Below are 12,330 nucleotides of genomic sequence, written 5' to 3'. Positions count from 1 at the left end.
GGAGAGTGCAGGAACCTCCTCCAGGACTAACAGCTGGATCCTTGAGAGTCCTACGGAAAGAATCTCCTGGGGACAGGTGACTTAGTCCTCCCACTGGAAAAGATGATGGAGCCTTGGGAGCTGGGATCCTGGGGGAGGGGTCCGAGTCAGCTAGGGGCAGCCATGGGCACCCACTGCCTCACTTGGACAGTCAGCTCCTCATTAGTGAGTGTCTTGGAGTGTCACTGAATTCCCTCCAACTCAGCCCTGCAACTCAGGATGCAGCTTTCTCCTTTCACAGATAGGTGGACTAAGACTCAGCACTGGTAAGTGACTGGCCCATGGTCACTCAGTTACTCCATGGCAGAGCTAAGCTAGAACCTAGATCTGGCTTCAAAGTCCAGTGCTTGCTCTTCTGCCCTCAGTGCATCTCCTGCTCTCAGTGCAAACCCTTCCTGAGGCTGCCAGCCGGGTCTCTGAATAGCAGTAGGGAGCCAGCTTCAGATACTTAATGAACCACAGGGTCACGGGCAAGCACCAGGAAGGTCAAATCTTTCCTGGGCTCTGTTCTGAGAAGGGTCCCCTTGCACATTCTCTCAGAGCCCATGTTCAAGCCCCAGCTTTGCATTTGTTACATATGATCATGTCTGGTTTCCAGGGCTTGTGTTTGATCACTCTCTATGTCCTCAAACTCAACAATGGGGCTGGGTACTCCAAAGTTGCCTAATGCATGTATTGCGTGAGTAGCTCCAGTCTTGAGACCAGATGAGGAAATGGCAGGGAGGCCTTGCGATGCCTCAGGAGAGTGAGGCCTGTCTTGGGTGGTAATCAAGGACAGCATGGGTGGCCACCTGCCTAAGTAGCTGTAGGAGGGCTTTTTTCCCAGGTGAGGGCCTGGTCATCTACCAATCAGAGGCTTGACATTCAGCTGTGATCGCTTCTCCTTCCCATACCTTTCTAGCACTGACTACAAAAGCCTCAACCACATTCAACCTACGACAGGAACAGGTGGTAAAGCACAAACCCAGGACCTTAGCTGGGGCTAGAAACATGCCCCTGGGGCAGGTCTGACCCATGTTAGTGGCTCTTGCGGCCTACTGGCCTTCATCAGGAGGGACTGAGGTGGAGGCCCTAGTGTCTGGGCCTGTATGTCATTCCACTCTGAGAGCCAAGCCTTTGCTGAAGTTCACTGTGAGACGCTCCCCTGGAGAGGCATGCACTGGAGAGAGGGAGCGCCCTAAGGCTTCGGTTGGACATGCATGCTTCCTGACTCCCCGATGTGAGAATGTAGGGTGTGGAGATAAGAGTGACTCCATCTTGGATGCTGATATAGTTTGGCTGTGTGTCCCCATCCAAATCTCACCTTTAATTGTAATCCCTATAATCCTCATGTGTTAAGGGCAGGACCAGGTGGAGGTAATCGAATCTTGGGGGCAGTTTCTCTCCCCCATGCTGTTCTCGTGATAATGAGTGAGTCTCACGAGATCTGATGGTTTTATAAGTGTCTGGCATTTCCCCTGCTTGCACTCATTCTCGCTTCTATTGCCCTGTGAAGAGGTGCCGTCTGCCATGATTGCAAGTTTCTTGAGGCCTCCCCAGCCATGTGGAACTGTGAGTCAATTAAACCTCTTTTCTTTATAAATTATCCAGCCTCAGGTATTTCTTCATAGCAATGTAAGAATGGACTAATACAGCTGCTAATCCGCCATGTTGACTTCTGATTAGCCCCAGTCCTGTGAAAGCCTCCTGATTCTCTATTTACTGTCCTTAGCATAAGAACATGTCAGCCTTGATGTTATTGCACAAATTATAGGTTATCATGCATGTAGCATTCTTGCCTGTTCTGGAGGGCTGCCTTTAATTGTCTTGCACAGAGCATGTATACTCTTTCCCTACGATATATAAGCCCTGGGTCTGGGGATTAATAGTGTGGAGATCTGCCTGTTTTGCTGCTGTCCAAGACTACGCTTCCATCCTTAAGTTCCCCAAATAAATCACTCTGTACTGACAAATTAGATTTGTCTGCCTCACTTTGTGAGTTCTTGGCTACTTCTGCATTTGGGGGTTGCTTTGCATATATGGCCTTTTAAGGAACAATGGGGTATAAAAATTCCTGGAATTCTTTGAGGGTCAAACACAGGCCACTGTTTTCAGAGCTCCTACTATGTGTAGGATAAGTGATAAGAGCTCATTTCATTCTTGGAGCTATTTAAGCCAATTCTCCGCATTTTACAGGTGAGGACACTGAGGCTCAAGGTATTTTAAGTGATTCATCTGTGGTCAGACAGCCAGTACATAGCCCAACGAGACTCTCTCTGGGTCTTGCTCTCCCCAGTAAACCTAAGGAGCTGGGTAAGAAGTTCTCAGATATATAAGGAAAATAGCACAAAAAGAGGGACGAGGGAATAGAATTATATAGGAGTAACTGGAGTAACTTAATTCTCATTGGAATGAAGTTAGTATAAGTATTAAGTAGATTCTAATGAGTTAAGATGTATATGGCAAGCCCTAGAGCAACCACTACGGACATAACTCAAATATAGTGAAAAAATCATTAAAGAAATTAAAATATTACATTAGAAAATACTCACTGGAAGCAAAAAGGAGAAAAAGAGAAACAAAAAAGACATGAGACATACACAAGACAAAAAGCAAAATGGCAGATGTAAATCCAACTGTATGAATAACATAAATTTGATTGATTAAATAATCCCATCAAAAGAAAGATTGTCAGAATAGGTAAAAAACAGAATCCAACTATATACTGTCTATAAGAGTCTCACTTGTGAACCAAAGACACAAATAGGTTAAAACTAAAAGGAAGGAAAAAGAAATACCATGCAAATTGCAATAATAAGAAAGCTGCAGTGGCCATAAGATCAGAAAAAATAGACTTGAAGACAAAAAATGTCATTTTATAGTGATAAAGAGTTAATTCATCAGGAAGTTATAACAATTACAAACATATATGTACCTAATAAGAGAGTCCCCAAATTCATGAAGCAAAGTTTAACAAATTGAGGGAAAATACAATAAAATAATAATAGTTGGGGACTTCAGTATTCCATTTTTAATAAGGTACAGAGAAACTAGGCAGAGACCAATCAGGAAATATAAGATTAGAACAGCATTATACACAAACTAGACCTAACAGACATCTGTAGAACACTTTACCCAACAACAGCAGAATATGCATTCTTCTGAAGCACACGCGGAACATTTTTAAGGATAGGCCATAATACAAGCCTCAATAGATTTTAAAATGTTTGAAATTGTACAAAGTATGTTTCTGGTTACAATAAAAAATTTGAAATTAATAACAAAAATTTGTGAAATTCACAAATACGTGGAAATTAAACAGCACACTAATAAATAGTCAAAGAGAAAAGCATAAAGGAAATTAGAAAATACTTTGAGATAATTTAAAATGACATTGCACTAAAACTTGTGGGATGCAGGCTGGGCGCAGCGGCTCACGCCTGTAATCCCAGCACTTTAGGAGGGTGAGGTGGGTGGATCACTTGAGGTCAGGAGTTTGAGACCCGCCTGACTAAGATGGTGAAACTCCATCTCTACTAAAAATAAAAAAATATTTACCCTGGCATGGTGGTGGGTGCTTGTAATCCCAGCAACTTGGGAGGCTGAGGCAGGAGAATCACTTGAACCCAGGAGGCAGAGGTTGCAGTGAGCAAAGATCGTGCCACTGCACACCAGCCTGGGCAACAAGAGCGAAACTCCATCTCAAAACAAAAGACTTGCAGGATGCAGCTAATGCAGTGTTGAGAGGGAAATTTAGGTATGTAAATGTCTACATTAAAAATGAAAAAAGATCTCAAATCAACAACCTAACCTTCTACCTTAAGATACTGGGAAGAGAAGAGCAAATTAAATCTGAAGTGGGCAGAAGGAAGGAAATAATAAAGATTAGAGTGGAAATTAGTGAAATAAAGAATAGAAAAACAATAGAGAAAGACAATAAAACCAGAAGTTTTTCTTTTTCTTTTTTTTTTTTTGAGACAGAGCCTTACATTGTCTCCCAGGCTGGAGTGCAGCTGCAACCTCTGCCTCCCAGGTTCAAGTGATTCTCCTGCCTTAGCCTCCTGAGTAATTGGGAGCATAGGTGTGAGCCACCTCGCCCAGTCCAGAAGTTGGTTCTTTAAAAAGATTAACAAATTTGGCTGGGCACAGTGGCTCACACCTGTAATCCCAACACTGGAAGGCCAAGGTGGGTGGATCACTTGAGGCCAGGAGTTCCAAGTCCAGCCTGGCCAACATGGTGGAACTCCATCTCTACTAAAAATACAAAAAATTAGCCAGGTGTGGTGGCTCACACCTGTGGTCCCAGTTACAGGTGTTAACCACAGACCTTACAGAAATAAGAATTTTCAAGGAATTCTATGAACAACTGTATGCCAGCAAATTGGATAACTTGGATAAAATGTACCAATTCCAAGAAATACACAAAAGTAAGGAAAAAGACTTGAAACAGAAACTTTGACGAGGCCTATCACAAGCAAAGAGATTGAATTATTAACACAAGAAAACTTTTCAGCTTCCTTTTCCAGAAAGAAAATCCCAGGACCAGATAGCTCATTGGAGAATTTTACCAAAAATTTACAGAAGAAATAATAACTTTAATGCGTATAGGATTTCGGTTTGGGATGAGAGAAGAGTTCTGGAGATGGATAGTGTTGATGGCTGCACAGCAATGTGACTGTACTCAATACCAGCAAACAGTATACTTAAAAATGGTTAAAGTGATAAATTTTATGTTATATATATTTTATCACAACACAAAAAGCTAAAAAGGAAATAATACCAATTTCCATATACTTTTCTAAAAAATAGAAGAGGAGGGAACACTTATTAACTCATTCTGTAAGTCCAGCATTACCATGATACCAAAACTAGACAAAGACATTACAAGAAAAGAAAATTACAGAACAATATCTCCTAGGAATATAGATGCAAAAATCTCCAACAAAATACTAGCAAATTGGATCTGGTAATACATAAAAAGGATTATACACCAAGACTAGATAAGATTTATCCCGGGAATGCAAGATGGGTTTAACATCCAAAAAATCAATTAATGTAATATACCACATCAATAGACTTTAGGACAAAAACCACATGATCAAAACAGAGAAAAACGTGACAAAATGGAATTCTCTTTCTTGATAAAAACACTCAACAAACTAAAAATAGAAGGGAACTTTCTCAACCTGATAAAGGGCATTTATGAAAGACCCACAGATAACATGGTGCTTAATGGTGAAACACTAAAACCTTCTCCCTAAGATCAGGATCTAGACAAGAATGTCCACCTTTGCCACTTCTATTCAACATTATATTGGAGATTCCAGATGAGGCAATTTAGGCAAGAAAATGAAATAAAAGGCAATACAATATGCATTTGATGTATTGTCAAATACAATAAAGGAAGAAGTAAAACTGCATTTGCAGATGACATAATCTTGTATATAAAAAATCCTAAGGAATTCATTCAAAAACTATTAGAACTAATAAATTCAGGCCGGGCGCGGTGGCTCAAGCCTGTAATCCCAGCACTTTGGGAGGCCGAGACGGGCGGATCACGAGGTCAGGAGATCGAGACCATCCTGGCTAACATGGTGAAACCCCGTCTCTACTAAAAATACAAAAAACTAGCCGGGCGATGTGGCGGGCGCCTGTAGTCCCAGCTACTCGGAGGCTGAGGCAGGAGAATGGCATAAACCCGGGAGGCGGAGCTTGCAGTGAGCTGAGATCCGGCCACTGCACTCCAGCCTGGGCGGCAGAGCGAGACTCCGTCTCAAAAAAAAAAAAAAAAAAAAAAAAAAAAAAAAAAAATTCAGCAAGGTTGCAGGATACAAGACTGATATATAAAAATCAATAGTTTATTTATATGGTAGCAATGACCAAATCTAAAATGAAATTAAGGATGAAATGCTCAGGAGCAAATTTAACAAAAGAAGTACAAAACTTAGGCTGGGCACAGTGGCTCACACCTGTAATCCTAGCACTTCGGGAGGCTGAGGCCAGTGGATCACCTGAGGTCAGGAGTTTGAAACCAGCCTGGCCAACATGGTGAAAACCGTCTCTACTAAAAGTACAAATAAAATTAGCCCAGTGTGGTGGCAGGCGCCTGTAATCCCAGCTACTCAGGAGGCTGCAGCAGGAGAATCGTTTGAGCCTGGGAGACGGAGTTTGCCGTGAGCCGAGATCGCGCCACTACACTCCAGCCAGGGCGACAGAGCGAGACTCTGTCTCAAGAAAAAAAAAAAAAAAGCACAAAACGTATACTCTGAAAACTCTAAAACGTTTTCAAAAGAAATTAAAGACCCATATAAATAGAAATACATACCATGTTTATGTTTCAGAAGACTAAATATTAAGATGACAGTACTCCCCAAATTCATCTGAAGATTCAACACAATGCTGATCAAAGTTCCAGCCTTCCTTGCAGAGACTGAAATGATCTTACGCTGATCTTAAAATTCACATGAAAATTCAAGGGGCCAAACATAGCTAAAATAACCTCAAAAAAGAACACAGTTGGAGGGGACACATTTCCTGATTTCAAAACTTACTACAGAGCTACTGTGATCAAGATAGTGTGATACTAGCATGGAGATAGACATATAAATAAATGGACTAGACTTGAGAGTTGAGAAACAGACCCTCACATTTATGGTCAGTGGATTTTCAGCAAGGGTGCCAAGACAATTAAATGGAAGAAAGAATAGTCTTTTCAACAAATGGTGTTAGGATAACTGAATGCTTACATTCAAAAGAATGAAGTTGGGTTCCCTATGTAATATAGAAAAATCAACTGAAAATGGATTAAAGACCTAAATGTACAACCTAAAACTATAAAACTCCTAGATTAAAACATAGGGGTAAGTTGTCGTGATTTTGGATTTGGCAAATGATTCTTAGCTATGACACCAAGAGCACAAGAAGCAAAAGAAAAATAGATAAACATCAAAATTAAAAAACTAGTGCATCAAAGGATACCTTCAAGAAAGTGAAAAGACAGTCTGTAGAATGGGAGAAGATATTTGTGCATCACTTATCTCATAAGGGACTTGTACCTAGAATATGTAAAGAGCTATTACAACTCAATAATAAAAAGATAACCCAATTAAAAATTGTCAAAAGATCTGAATAGACATTTCCCCAAAGAAGATACAATTGGCCAGTAAGCACATGAAAAGTTGCCCAACATCATTAGCCATCAGAGAAATGCAAATCAAAGCCACAATGAGATACCATTTCATACCCAGTAGGATGGCTATAAGAAAAAAGACAGATAATGCCAAGTGTTGGTGAGGATGTGGAGAAATGGAAACCCTTATCCACTGCTGGTGGGAATGTAAAAGGTACAGGTGCTTTGTGAACACAGACTGGCAGTTCTCAAATGGTTAAACATAATTATCACATGATCCAGCAATTGCACTCCTAGGCATATGCCCAAGAGAAATGAAAACAGAAGTCCACACAAAAATTTGTACATGAATATTTATGAGTATTATTCATGGTAGTCCCGCAAAGTACATGGTGCACAGCTGTCTCTTTCTCATCCTTTAGATCTTTCATTGAAAGTCAGCTCCTCAGAGAGGTTGCTCCTGATTGGCCTCCACGCCACTATATGTTATATCACCTCATGTGTTTTCTTTGAACAGCAGTCATCACAATCCCTAAACATCCTGCCTATTTATTTGTTTACTTGTTTATTAAATTATGATGTCTTTGGATTCCCTGTCCACCTCATTAGGTTGTTAGATCTCTGAAGGCAGATATCCCATCTGTCCTGACAGTTTGTTTTTTGTTTTTTTTTTTTTTTTTGAGACAGTTTCACTCTTGTTGCTCAGGCTGGAGTGCAATGGTGTGAACTCAGCTCACCGCAACCTCCACCTCCCAGGTTCAAGCAATTCTCCTGCCTCAGCCTCCCAAGTAGCTGGGATTATAGGCATGTGCCACCATGCCCGGCTAATTTTGTATTTTTAGTAGAGACAGGGTTTCACCATGTTGGCCAGGCTGGTCTCGAACTCCCGACCTCAGGTGATCCACCCACTTTGGCCTCCCAAAGTGCTAGGATTACAGGTGTGAGCCACTGCCCCGGCCTTGTCCTGACTCTTTTATTGTGTGAATCTGCAGCACCCAGCCAGGTACTGGGCACATAATAGGTGCTCATTAAATATTTGTTGGGTGACTGAGTGAACTGCAGAGAACTTAGTTGGCTCTGTGTCTGTCTTTTCATTAGTCTAGAATTCAGTTTCTTCTCTATTTTTTGACTGATTGTGACAGCTTGAGTTTTGGATGAAGTGCCAACCTCTAATTTTTATTCTCTTGGCTACAGTAAACTAAAGTTTGTCATTTTTCTTCAAGACTCACAGAGAAAACGTGGCAAGGTGAGGCTCTCCTCCATCTTTTTCTTGCAGGCAAAGGGAATCAGTTTAATTTGCTTTGTTTGACCTCAACTTAGGAGAAATCTAGTCCTTGTCTGGTGAATCTATAGTATACCTGCCACCACTTTCTAAGTCTATGCCAATGGCAGACATTACTAATTGACCATGGTTCACTTTCCAGTTCGGTTCAGAAGGCAGCCTCAGCATCCTTCTCAACACAGCACTCCATGCTGTGACTACAACTGGCTAGAGTTGGTTATGTAATGGAGCTTTTGGCTACCACTCATCTAGCATGATCCCAGTCCTCCCTGCTACTACTCCTGAGCCAATGGCCACTCTGATTGCTCTCTGTCATGCAGCCTCTCACCTTCAGAGCCCAGGGCAGGACTTGGGAGTATCAGGGACACCAGCCCTCCTTAGGGAGGGTAGTATGAGGGGTTTACAATGCCACAGAATAGTGGGCTGGCTCCAAGTATCTTGTCCCCAGTGGGGCTCTGGAATGTCTTCTGACCCCAGATGTTGCAGTGGTTTGGGACACACTGGTCACCCCACGATCCCCCATGACCCCTGGCCATCTCAGGGCTGCAGGTGCTTAGATTGCAAACCTAGAGTTGGATGTGCGTGCATGCGTGCGTGCGTGTGTGCGTGCGTGCGTGTGTGTGTGTGTGTCTGCCTGCCCACACAGCATGCAGAACCTGCCTCTGGGACCAGCCCCATTGGGTCACCTTGAAGATGCCCCTCCCTGCCTGAGCAGCAGATGAGAGCCTTGCCCTTGTCTGGCAGCACCAGGTCCATTACCAGCTGGGCGGGAGATGGCATCACCCATGCCTGCAAGACGGAGCCAGTTGGTGCAGGCATCTGCTTGCTTGAACGGTTAGGAAATTAATCTCCCAGTCACCACAACCGGCAGAGGTAGGCGCTGCTTTAAATTATGAGGGAAATTCTTCCAATTTCCATACCAAGGGCCTATTTTGTCAAAAAGATAAATATGACTGCAGAGAAATCACATGATGACAATCCCCCTTCCCACCCTCGGCCTCCCTGTCGCCCTGTACCAGCTGCGGCAAGGATAGAAGATGAAACAAGCGTTGCCTCCTTTCTGGACTTCTTCCCGAGCAGTGTTTACAAAGGTGCTCATGATCAGGTGGAAACCTCAAAAAAAAAAAAAAAAAAAAAAAGGGCTCTTCTCTGAGATACCACTTCCCCCGCCATGCAGCATGAGTAATTACCATCTCCTGAGCACCTACTATGCCTTATACCATACATGGTATTTGTCATGCACCATATTATCTCATTTAATCCTCATGATGGTCTATGATGGGATCCCCAGTTAACAGGTAGGAAAACAGCCCCAGAGAGGTTAAGTAACTTTCCAAAGGTCACACAGCCCCACAGATAGAGACCTGGGTCAGTGGGAAACTGAAGCCCTGTGCTCTTAGCTAGGATGCTATTCTGTGGCTACCAGGCACCGTGCACTGGGAGTTCTGGTTTTTTAAATCTTGTGAAGGGAAAATGCTCTTCTCCCCAAAATGATGTTTTGCTTCTTCTGAGCCACCTGATATATAGCCAGAGCCAGCCATGACCTGGGGCTATTCAGGATGAAGGAGTATCAACAGCTGAACATTGCTGATAAGATACCAGGATTCCAGAGATGGGAGCCTGTGTGTCTTAGAAGAGATGGGCCACAGCAGGCAGGTGCTTGGGGAGAAGCAAATCATCCAGGGATGTGCGAGGACCTCCTGTTCTGTATCTGTTCTATCTCCGGGTATGTCCTAGAGATGTTCTAGATTGCAGGTAGGGACCCATGGGTGATTTCACCGAAGAGGAACAATGATAACGATAAGAGAGCTCTCACCGACAGCACTTACTGAACATCCATCAGGCTCTAAACTCTTTTCATGCATGCTTCTCTCATTTAATCTTCACAGCGGTCCGAGACGTGGAGGGTGTCTTTCCTGCATCTTACAGACAGGGAAGCTGAGCACAGTGCTGCTTAAAATGGTGAGTCTGGAATGCTCTTTGCAATTCCTGAACTGGCACTCTCCAGCTCTCTGGTTCCACAGGGACTCAGAACGCCAGCAGGGTGGGGCCTGTGTCTCTCTCTCTTGTTACCCCGTCTGCCTAGGATACCGGGCAGGGGGCAGGGCCGGTGCAGAGAGGAAGCTCAGGAGCCATTTGAATTGGACCAGGGGGAGTCTGTGACTGGTTGCTAGGTGTGTACGGTGTGGCTGAGTACGTCCCAGGGGAGCTGCTCCCGGTCACCCATTGGCCCATCCTCCCATCCATCACCCACCCAACCCCCACAGCCCAGTCATGGGATCCACAGACATTTACAAGCACTGGCAGAGTGTCGGAACAGAGTAGGTGCTTTCAGCCAGAAGAGCAAGTCAGGACTTAAAATTAAAGAGTTCTGGTCTGCAATGGGCTACCCATCCATGATAAACCGGTTTGGCAAATTCCATTATAGGAGATCCTTGGGGCGCTGCTGAGGACTTGATGCATTTGAGGAATCATAAGAGAGGAGGAGGCTGGAGGGAAGCCTGGCGGGGGCTAAATTTGGAGGGGCTTGCAGGCGCCAGGCCATGAGGGGTCTTGAAGATCACATCAAGAGACTGTCCTTTGGGATGGGTGCAGTGGCTCATGCCTGTAATCCCAGCACTTTGGGAGGCCGAGGTGGGTGGGCCACCTGAGGTCAGGAGTTTGAGATCAGCCTGGCCAGCATGGTGAAAACCTGTCTCTATTAAAAATACAAAAAATTAGCCTTATGTGGTGGCAGGCGCCTGTAATCCCAGCTACTTGGGAAGCTGAGGCAGGAGAATCGCTTGAACCTGGGAGGCAGAGGTTGCAGTGAGCTGAGATTGTGCCACTGCACTCCAGCTTGGGTGACAGAGTGAAACTCCACCTCAAAAGAAGAGAGAGAGAGAGATTGTCTTTTTCCCCAAGGGCAAAGAGGGGGCGTGGTCAGAGCGTTTTAGGAGAGCCTCTGGTTGCAGATGGAGGACAGATGGGCAGAGGCAGTGTTCGGGGTAGGATACCAGGGAGGAGGCTGCTGCAAGGGTCTCCATGAGCCTGGAACTGGGGCTAGAGGAGGCTGAGCCCACAGCCCCTGCCCTGCACAGAGCTGAGCGCAGAGCTGAGCACGGCTTGGATGAGCACACTCCATGCCACAGAATGACACTGCAGGGAGTTCCTTGGCCTCTCCAATTAGTTGTCCTCTGAGCAGGCTTCAGAGACAGCCCTGGTATTATTCCCATTCCACAGGTGGGACCCCAAGTCCTCTGACGAGGCAGGATTGGTGCCTGGGTCCATGGGCCTCTGCTGTGCAAGGCAAAAGCCAGCTCTGGCTCCTTCAGCTTCTAGTCCAGGGCTGGGACTGGGAACTGCATGGAATCATAAGGTCCTAAATGCCACAGACCTGGATGTGGGAGTGAGTCTGGGGCTTGCTTCCTCTCTGTGTGGATGCCATTGTCACCCTCATTTCCAGATGAGGACATTTTGCACTGGTGAGCTAAAGTTATGTGTTCAAGATTGCCCACCTAGTTTTGTGGCAGAGCTGGGGTTTAAACTCAGGTTTATCTGATAATTTATCAAATAGTAGCACAGAGCAGAAGAAGAGAGCAAGGTTTTGTGGGGCTGGGGGGTTTGGGTTGGGGGCTGGAGAACTGGCTCTGTTCCTGGTTCTGTCACTCATTTACTGTGTAACCTTGGGCATGTCCCTTGCCCTCTCTGAACCTGCTGGCTATCTGTTTGAAGAGGCACTGATTATTCAACTCCCTCCAGGGTGGGTGGGGAGGGGGCCAAAAACTATGAGGCGAGGCAATGAAATCCAGGCCTGTATCAGGTGGCTTAGGTCAGGGTTGGCTCCAGTGTGGGGAACCTGAGGAACATTAAGGGCAGGGAAACTGAGGCAGACTATCACTCCCAAGTCCTTGCTGAGTGT

General features: G+C 44.7%; 1 protein-coding gene across 2 annotated transcripts in view; it reads right to left on the bottom strand.

Annotated features, from left to right (window-relative positions):
• BEAN1 (brain expressed associated with NEDD4 1) overlaps positions 1-12,330 on the bottom strand; it is a 73,490-nt gene that overhangs the window by 25,866 nt on the left and 35,294 nt on the right. The window lies entirely within an intron of this gene.

Source organism: Trachypithecus francoisi, unplaced genomic scaffold, assembly GCF_009764315.1.
Source record: "Trachypithecus francoisi isolate TF-2019V2 unplaced genomic scaffold, Tfra_2.0 Lachesis_group10, whole genome shotgun sequence".
NCBI lineage: Eukaryota > Metazoa > Chordata > Mammalia > Primates > Cercopithecidae > Trachypithecus > Trachypithecus francoisi.
Note: the sequence above shows the minus strand (reverse complement) of the source record. Positions and strands in the feature narration are given on the sequence as shown.